Here is a 10017-nt window from a genome sequence, read left to right as displayed (position 1 = left end):
CCAATAGTGTCACAGAATGCTCAGACATGTATGCTAGAGATCTTATTTCTTAAAAGGGAAATTGCTTGGATGTTAAATTTCCCTTCATGTTTCCACCCCCGAATTCAAGTCTTACGTACTTGCCAATATAAAACAGTAGTATTGTAACATGAAGGGGAAGCAAATCCTATTTCTAATTTTCTGCCTTTTTACTGAATAATGAGGACTAAGGAGGCAAGGAAATTTGTTCGTATAATATGTAGTTAATTGGGGAGAATGAATGGGCTGCCGCAAATGACATTATTTCATCTGGAAAATCTTCATACGTTTCACAAAGTCTAAGATCTAAAATGCCTGTAATTGTTGCCCCTTATTGATGTCATGTAGGGTCCTTGGCTTAAATTATTTGAGAAGTTCCATTCTGGACGATGTGGCCATTAATTATGGCAACATTTAACATTTGAACATTTTTTTTAATGTGCATAAAACATTTGGGAGAGCTTATGGTTATGCTGAAAGGTAAAATGTAGGTCCACTGGGTGAATGGATGGATGGCTATATCCGTCGGTACTGGAAAGTTATAATAGGAAAGGAGTATTCCAAATATTGAACCTATTTTCAAATAAAATAAAATAAAACAAAACCACATAGCGGGCAGAAGAATTCCAATTTTTGAAAGTTTTATTAAAGGGACAGGTAAACTGGTCTACATGCAAGTGCTTTTCAAAGCTAGATAAATATATATTGATATGGTCACTGCATGCAGTCAGGAGAACAGCTATTATTGATTTAAGAAAAAGGCTTTGTTCTTTTCATTTCTGGAAAAATAAACACACATGGATTTGGCACGTCCATTTGTTCCATTTCATAGAGATCCTCTGTTTGAGGTTCTGTAAGAGTACAGGCCTTTGAAAAACTAAACAACCTAAGAGTCTTAAGAAGGCAAAGCAAAACCCTTCAAGTTCCTCATTAGCAGTTAGCAGCTGGACAGCAGACTGATTAACAGGCACACAAGCAAACTGGTCACCTGGTCCTTCCCACTTTGAAGTGACATTATTGTACTGTTTGCCCATTTTCTTAATCATTTCTGAATGGGTGCAAATGTACCTGTCCAGCTGTCTATGAATATTCTCATTTTAGGGAATTCTGTTATGTCTTTTATGGTGATTTGTTTAATTCCATCTCCCTCCACAATCTATAAGTGGCTACCTTAGAATCATAAAAAAATGAGTTGTAAGGGACTTACAAGGCCAGTGAATCTAACCCCCTGCTCAATGCAGATCTGACACATGGTTGTCCAGTTTTCTCATAGAAAGATCATTGTTGATAGCTGCTCAAGGACAACCAACATTGGTTGCTAGTGGTCCCAAGCAGTAGACAGTAGCAGCTCCGATTTCCATGGAGTGGTAAATCAGCACCACAATGTCACAGCAGTTATCCAAGGTGCTGAACTTATTTTAGGGTCACTGAAACATACAGCCCTGCTCTCACCTGTCTGTCACAGCTGGGCAGTGGACCATCAGCCAATGAGGGGACGGAGGGTGGTGCAGAAGGGGGAGGAGCTGAAATATAAAAGGGTGTGTGTGAGGTGTGAGAAGAGGAGTTGAGAGATTGATAGATGGATAGATTGAGAAATTGAGAGTTAGTGATTAGCATGTTAGTAGGCCTGTGAGCCAAAATAGTCAGTGAGGAAAAGTCTGTGTGATTCAATGAATGAGAAACAGTGATTTACAACTTGATTTACTACCTGTGATTTACTTATTTAATTTTGTTATTCCAATAAACAAGTTTTGTTTTGGAAGAAACACTTGTCCTTTTTGAATATTAAATATAAGTGGTGGCAGCAGTTGAAGAAGAGTAGTGAGCACTCCTGGAGGCCTGGGTTGGCAGGGGCTTCAGAGTGGCCCGTTACAGTCACATTTTAGCATCTTGGATAACTCACATAAAGCCCAGGAAAAAAAGTTACCATCCCTTTGATATTAAAGCCTTCCTAGATGTAAAGGTTATTTTATCCCATATTTCCTTCCTCTACAGGGGGCAGCTTTTGAACCGGCCTTTAGACAAAGAATGTGGCTAGCGTCTGATTTGTTGCTTTGGATGTCTTGCAGCTATATTTCTCAATGAAATTAAAACATCTAGTCTCAGCAAATTTGCCAGGTCTCAATCACCATTTTGGTTGCCAGAACAGTACATTTTTCAGAGAGAGAGAGAGAGAGAGAGAGAGAGAGAGAGAGAGAGAGAGAGAGAGAGAGAGAGAGAGAGATGTTGGAGGTTTCCAGATATTACCACCCAACTCCCATGTTGCATCAGAGGTCTCCTAGTTTCTTGGAAGGTCAAAACCAGTAAATGTTTTATGCAGTGCAGTTGAATACCTGCACATATGTTAGTTGGCCTGGCCTATAAGATTACTCTGGTGCAAATGGTGTTCCAACATTTCCAACTATATCTTCCCGATCTAGTCCTGATGGACGGTCCCCTTGTTTCACCCCCCCAAAAGGACAACGTAACAAAATAAATAAGATGAAAGAGGTTGTTGATTTGCATAACCATTCATATGCACAGGTATATATAAGCAAAGCTAGAAATGATTGTTTGAAACATAAACAGACTGGCATGCATTCCACTTGAGTGGGAAAGACAGTGAGCCGGTGGTCTCTCTCCCTCATGAGTCTGCTGCCTAGGATCAGCAACATCAAGGTCTCCAGTCTCTTTGTTGTGGCTCGTCAACTTTACATCTGATTTGGACTGGACAGCCCTTCAGACAGAGGACACTTCTGAAAAGAGAATTGTCCTCTGGTAGCCCTTCAAATGACAGACATGTGGCTACTCTCCTCCTTACATTGTCTGAAATGATGATCAGTTTCTGCTAGTAAAACGTGTATGAGCTCAACAGCACAACAGAAGCACATCCGGTCTAGACAATGGAATATATCATAAGAAATATTTTGCTTTCTGTTGGCACCTGCCTTACCTTATATCCTTTTGTTTCGTTATGAGGGTGGGTCTGCTAGCTACCAGGATCATAATATTGCCTATTTTGCAGTGCTTTTGGATTTTGAAGAAGTATGGACATTTCAGAAAAATGTGTCCACTTCTGCTGCTAGCTGGCATACTATAGCTTTCAAAGATCATTTTAGCATTTTATCTTTTGGAAGGGAATTATGTGGATCTGTTAAACTATCATATTAAATCAGTCTGCAATAGACATTTAAACCTGATACCTGCCCGTGGTGTATCACGGCTTCAGAAAGATTATTAGTGATGAACAAACTCCCCTTGGCGTGATTCAAATAGGGCTCAATATGCTGAGTTATTTCCCAAGAAAGGGGACAAAAAGAAGAATTGCTTGCTGAGAGCGCAGCAGCAACAGAATCCCAGATACAAGGAATCCTGGGACATGTAGTTTTCAGAGCATCAGGCATCCATACTAAGGACTGAAAGTACCTTGTGGAAATTAGTTCCTGGAAATCTATACACATTTTTATTTACAGTCACCCCAGCTCAGACTGTGATCTGAAAATATTGTGATATTCTTATGTACCCCTCTCCCACCTTTTATTATATAGAACTTTTGAATACTATTTGAATTTGGATGTCAACAGATTTTAAACTTTTACAATATTTATTTTTTAAATGTGAACTGCTGGATAGCTCAGTAGGTCTCTGGCTATGGAGCCAAAGGTTGGAAGTTCAATTCCTCACTGTGCCTCCTTGAACCGGGCTGGGCTCAGTGATCCGCAGGGTCCCTTCCAACTCTGCAGTTCTAAGATGACGATGATTAAGTGTCTCTTTTGTTAAGACACATTGGAATACTGCCGACAATAAATGATGGCTATATAGTGTAGTCTCCAATACTGCAGGCAGTATGTTTTTGAAAACCATTTCCCCAAGAGGATGAGAGAGCAGTTGGTGTGGTGCTCATGTCTTACTGGTGGGATTTGACTGGCCACTGAAGAAATACTGGACTAAAGCTGACACTGTTTTGGTGGCTGCAATGGATTTCTCTCCTTCCCATGGAGTCCTTCATCCTGCCTTAGAGTCAGTTCTAGTGGGTTCTCCAGCCCTTCAGAACCAGTTCTGGGGATTCATGGGAGGACTGAAGTAAGGAGGAATGCTGCCTGCTCCCACTTCTACTGGATCCTGCTGTTCCTCCAGCAGATTCTACAACTGTATCTTGCTCACTACACTCAATATGGACATTGTTATTTCATTCTCCCACCCACTCACCCCGCCTCCCAGCCTGTATTAATAAAATAATGTGGCTGTTGCAAAGTTTTGAATTTCTGATAACATTCACTTCTGCTACAATATACCACAGATATGAATACCTTCATGATTCCCAGAGTCCACCCCTTTCTCATTAATTAGCACTCGAAGTTTCAATGGCTCATGCTGAAACCTTTGCTGGAGAGAGAATTAAACATTTTCTTTACTTACAATTGCTTGAAAGTACAGACTTGTGTAAATTGCTTTCTTTACTGCTCACACACTAGCTGCCAACTGGACAGATCAACAGCAACAAACAACTGCCAGCAATCAACAAAGAGGGTAATAGAACACTCAGCAGAGAGGCAGAATGCTTTGAATTTCAAAAGCTGAAAGGAATGATTAGTTAGTGTTGGATAGAGAGACAATCAACTCAGCCCAGAAAAGACCCTCCCAGTCACTCAAACTACAGACAGCATATGAGGTTGTGAATAAGACTCTAACAGTGGCATGGTTAGGAACATGCATATTTTCTAAAAGACATCTGTTATGTACTATGAAAGATTTACTTTTATCTGAAACAAAAATCTGGAAAGAAACAGTGCAATATCAACTCTATAATTCAGTAATGCCTAGTCGATATATTGAATCTGCAAGGTAAGCCTATCATAACTGAATCCGTTTCTTGCAAATAATGCTGACTGTAAGTCAGAGACATAGCCATTTTAAAGGACTCTCTTATGATTAGGGAATTATAAAGATTAAGAAAAAGGTCAAGTCCCCTCTGTATGAATTCAGTAAAATATACTGAGATCTGCACAGCTTTGAAGATGTATGTTTCCCCTGCAGAACCTTGCTCATTGCTATCCTGATGCTGAAATAATTCCCCTGTGGTTTCTTCTTTTCTTCGTTGTCTTTCCTTTTTAATTATTGAGCTGCATTCTACAGTGGTTTCATGCTTTTTGATGTAGCTACTTGTGGTTTCTACAAGCAAGATTATGCTTTGAAAATCAAGTTCAAGACCACTTGGGTAGACAAATATTTCTTGTGCTTAGGAAGCAGAGCTATTGTGTACACTCATCTCCATTGATACAATATGTTCCTATGCACTGCATTGCTTTATTTTTCAGCTATTAAGCTAGCAATAGAAAGTGCACAAACAATTGTCTCTCCTATCCTACTCAGGAGAGAGGACACCTTTAAGAGCATTCTTTTTGAAGAATATGCATCTCTATTTTCAAGTCATAGTAGGAATGTCAGTATTGTACAAACAACAGAAAACAAAGAGAATATACTCAGGGATAGCTCAGAAACCTTTAGTTGACTTTGCATGTTCAGAGAATTAATTAATGCTGAAGGATTTTGTGTGACAATGTGTAAAGTACCTACTTCTGTTGGGAGGTGTCTTTCTAAAACTTAAATTGAAGAAATTGTGAGCTCTTAGTAATACATGAATTCCATTCTTCAAAACAACAACAACAAAAACCTCTGGTTTATGAATGTGGGATATTGTGCATCTGTAGCCATGATTCAGAAAGTCAGAAAATGCTCCAATATTGCTGCAAAATATTGTGCTCTCATTGACAGCAGGAAAAAAGATGCCAAGCATTACATAAAAAGGCACCCTGAATGTTGACAGCACCCATGGCAGCAGTCAAGATGGTCTACAGGATACCCTCTTGTCCTTACTACCATTCACAAAGTGACACCATGCAAGGGAAGAATCCCAGAAATTGACTCCTTTTTTCATCAATTAACCACTTGTCCCCCAAATACAAAGCTATTGTCAGGGGTATTTTTCAACAAGTGTGAATGGTACTGAGCAGAGTATCCTGTAGACCAGTGGTTCTTAACCTTGGGTTACTCAGGTGTTTTTGGACTGCAGCTCCCAGAATCCTTCACCACCAGCTGTGCTGGCTGGGGTTTCTGGGAGTTGCAGTTCAAAAATGCCTGAGTAACCCAAGGTTAAGAACCACTGCTGTAGACCATCCTGTTGGAATTAAAATGTTATCCTGAGAGTCATTTAATTTGGTCCTGACTGTCAGGGTCAAAAGTTCAGATCTCCTCTCAAAATTAAAAAAAAACTATGTGGACAAGCTGAGTGGAAATGTTGGCATTCTGTTCATATCTATGAGGAGTTGATTGTGAGGTATGGAGAGCAGTCTAACAGTAGTAAATAATGATTGAGAAGTGATCAACTTATGAGAACAAAAAAGAGCAAGGTATACATTTAACTCGTAAGATCGAATCCACACAACGGAGTGAGCTCCTGTCACTTGTCCCAGCTCCTGCCAACCTAGCCGTTTGAAAGCATGCAAATGCAGGTAGATAAAGAGGTACCACCACAATGGGAAGGTAACAGTGTTCCGTGTCTAGTTTTGCATTGGCCACGTGACCATGGAAACTGTCTTCGGACAAACGCTGGCTCTACAGCTTGAAATGGGGATGAGCACTGCGCCCTAGAGTTGGACAGGACTGGACATTTGTCAAGGGAAACCTTTACCTATACATTTAACTCAATTAAAGTCTGAGCAGCTGAAGACAATGGGAAATGATGGGCAAGTTAGATCCATGAAATTGGAGAGATCCTTAAATCATGACAAGGAAACCCTTAAATGTTTCTATTGACTTTCATTGAGGCAGTGCAATGCAGTAGGCCCTACACTTGGACAGAGAAGTTTTTGGGATAAAGGGTTTGGCAGCCATTTGGTTCAGGCTGTTTGTTATCATGCCAGGGAAAACAGGTTTTCAAAAGTTTATTTTTAAAAGAACACATACACACATAGACACACCCTCATTTCACCTTGCATTTTCATCAAACAACATAGTCCTCATTATGTGGGATGCAGTTCAGAACAACTGAGTATATAAGTAACAAACAGCCTGTGAGAAAAGAGGTAGGAATAATGAGACTTAGCAAAAAATATAACCAAAATGTCAAGGAAATAATTCAGTAAAACAAATTCTCTAATCTATTGTTTTCTAAGGATTATTAAAAGGATTCTGAGTGCTTTATCATAGATTGAATTACAGTGATTAGATCTTTTTGCAATCAGAACTAGGTATGTACACTGTAACTAGAAAAAAGTGCAAAATGGCCCACATTGGAATTATTTGTATTTCATTTTGAGGCCATTACAGGCAGAACTGCTGTTCACCCCTGGAGTGGAACAATGCTGTAACACATCCTTGATAACCTATTCATCATTCAGAGGATTACAAAGATGGTTAATAGTAATTTGAAATGAGGAAAGGAGAAAGCAAGAGTAGTATAATACAGTGGTTCTTAACCTTGGGTTACTCAGGTGTTTTGGACTGCAACTCCCAGAAGCCTTTACCACCAGCTGTGCTGGCTGGGGTTTCTGGGAGTTGCAGTTCAAAAACACCTGAGTAACCCAAGGTTAAGAACCACTGGTATAGTAGACTGAACTGCTGGCATCGAAGGAGAATAGAAGTGACTGCTGAACTTCTCGATAAAGTCAAAGATCTCACATATGCACTCAAACCACTAGGGGAGGTTCAGACTGAGGTCACTGCACAAGGTGGCCAGAAAGTCTTTTATTGCTAATATTGGGTAGCCTTTTGGTATTCTGGATTATTCTTCTCTTTCTTTGTTCATTCCCTCAGTTCTCTCACAAACTATTTAGACTGAGTGTGTGTAGAAGAATTGTAGAGCTTTGAGAGGATAAGTCATACAACTAGAATGCAATGTAGCCCTGGAGGTCATAGCTGTTTGTGCTTCCTTCCACTTTGAGGATGATGGCAATTGGATATCCTGAGGTGCACAGATAACATCATGGTCCCTGTGACATAGCAAGTTCAAATATCTCCTAAAGAATACAAGCGAGGACAGCCACTGTCTGTTTGACTCTTATTCAGGTACAGAGACAGTTGGGGTGGGACTTAGAAATTCTGTGTAAATTTAAAGCATGGAAACAACTCTTTTGTTTCTCCAAAAGATGCAGCTTACAATATTAAAACAATACTAAAAGCTAAAAATGCAAGAAATTTCTACTATATTTTAGTATATGACAATTAAACTAATTAAGTATGAAAAGCAGTTTTAACATTTTTTTTTTAAAAAATCAAAAGGTTAAAGGGATGTACAACCCCTTTAAAAAATCATTGTAGGCAATTGGCTAATGGAGAAATACCTGCCTGCAGAAGGACAACAGAAGAGGGCCCAGCCTTGCCTCCTGTGTGAGGGAATTCTGCAGCTTGGGAGTAGCAACAAAGAAGGCCCTGTGTCATGTCTGCACCTGTGAGGGTGGTGGGACCAAAAGCAAGGCCTCTTCCAATAAAAATCTGGGCAGGGTCCTATACGGAGGTTCAGTCTTTCAAAAGCGTTCCACTTTCTCCTGACAGAATCAGGAAGGCAAAACAGAAGGTTTCTAGAGTAAGCTACTAAATGCTGAAGGACAAGTCCAGCATTTTATCCAACAAAGCCAAATGATTCACAACACTGGACGGTATTTTCAAATGATGAAAGTGTTCCTAAAATCTTTTAGGACTGCTGGCTTCCTGTAGGAGATATAACAGAAACTTAAACTTTATCTTTCTGCATATATATATATCATAGTTTATGTGAACACTGTATAATAAACATTGTGCCGCCAAAAGCTAGTGGAGTGATAAATCAAGAGTGTATTGCGGGAAGTTAGAGTAGCATGATCTCATGCTGCCTCCAAGGCAGTTGGGGAGATGTGATGGATATCTGACCTTTCAGATAGAAGAGAAGGAGAATATATTTCTCTGTTTATAGGTACTAGCCTTTATGATTAAAGTTATATATATAAAAGGCTATTTATACCTTCTGCTCTGAAGACTCAGTTTAGTACTGTTACAGAAGCAGTTAATAAAAATACTGCTTAACGCCTGTATTACCATCACAATGGAAAAAAATTGATTCGTGTTATCTTTTGATACTATTAATAATATAAATATTTCTGTTTTGTTCAGGGATTTTTCCTCTGGTTCTGTAAATTTACAGTCAGCAAGATAGCAGTCTTGGCCTATCCACTGTTTCAACCCACTGTCCTTTTCTCCTGAGTTTAATGCCAACAATTTTATATTTGCAAATGCAAGGCTTGGCCAAATGCTCAATAACCTAGCTTTGTAAATGACTTCTCCTCGTTCTCCTCCATGTCATATTTTTGAACACTGTTATATTCTGAGTATGTGTTGTATCATAAAGTATTCTCAGTTATTGTCTTGTTGTCACAGTTAACTTTGACAATGCTATGAGAAATTAAAGTGCCAATGTGGTGCTCTTTGATAGTGATGGATTAGGATTTAGGACACCTGAGTTCAAATCCCCGTTCAGCTGTGGAAATTTTAAGGTGACACCAATAAAACCACCCTGTAAACATCTCACATAACTTGAAAAACATATCAGGACCATCATAATTTCAATGTGCAAACAATTAAAAAGTAAACAAAAATGTGGTAACTTCTGTGCGGCAGAGGTGCAAGGACTTACATATGAGATTTAGCTTCAACTCTCCCCAGAGTAGACCACTCCTTATTGTCTCATCAACTAGCATTTACAGATGCTAGTAATTACAGAGTAGAGCTTTGGTCTAGATGGGTGGGATAGAAATCCAACAAACCAACCAACAAACAAATACAGTCTCAACAACTCACTCTGAGACACTGTCAAAAGAAAGAATAAAAAAAGTTTCATTCATTCACACTTCGGAACAGATCAAAACCAGTTTACTGTACAAAAACTGATTAACTTGCAGGCACAGGCCACAAAAGACTCATAGCCTGCTTCCAGCAGACTGCTGCAGGCTAGAGATGCACACAAAACTAAAAATAAACAAGGGAATT

At 39.4% G+C, this 10017-nt stretch overlaps 1 long non-coding RNA gene across 1 annotated transcript; it reads left to right on the top strand.

Moving 5' to 3' along the window:
- The first annotated feature begins 1455 nt into the window (after positions 1–1455).
- LOC144589129 (uncharacterized) lies at positions 1456–9809 on the top strand. The gene is made up of 2 exons (XR_013545032.1): positions 1456–1567; positions 1598–9809. It is a non-coding gene; the product is annotated as an uncharacterized LOC144589129 (long non-coding RNA).
- Positions 9810–10017: the final 208 nt, after the last annotated feature.

The sequence above is a fragment of the Pogona vitticeps genome, chromosome 4 (genome assembly GCF_051106095.1).
Source record: "Pogona vitticeps strain Pit_001003342236 chromosome 4, PviZW2.1, whole genome shotgun sequence".
In the NCBI taxonomy this organism is placed as follows: domain Eukaryota; kingdom Metazoa; phylum Chordata; class Lepidosauria; order Squamata; family Agamidae; genus Pogona; species Pogona vitticeps.
The sequence above is the reverse complement of the archived record's forward strand: the minus strand, read 5'-3'. Positions and strand labels throughout refer to the sequence as shown.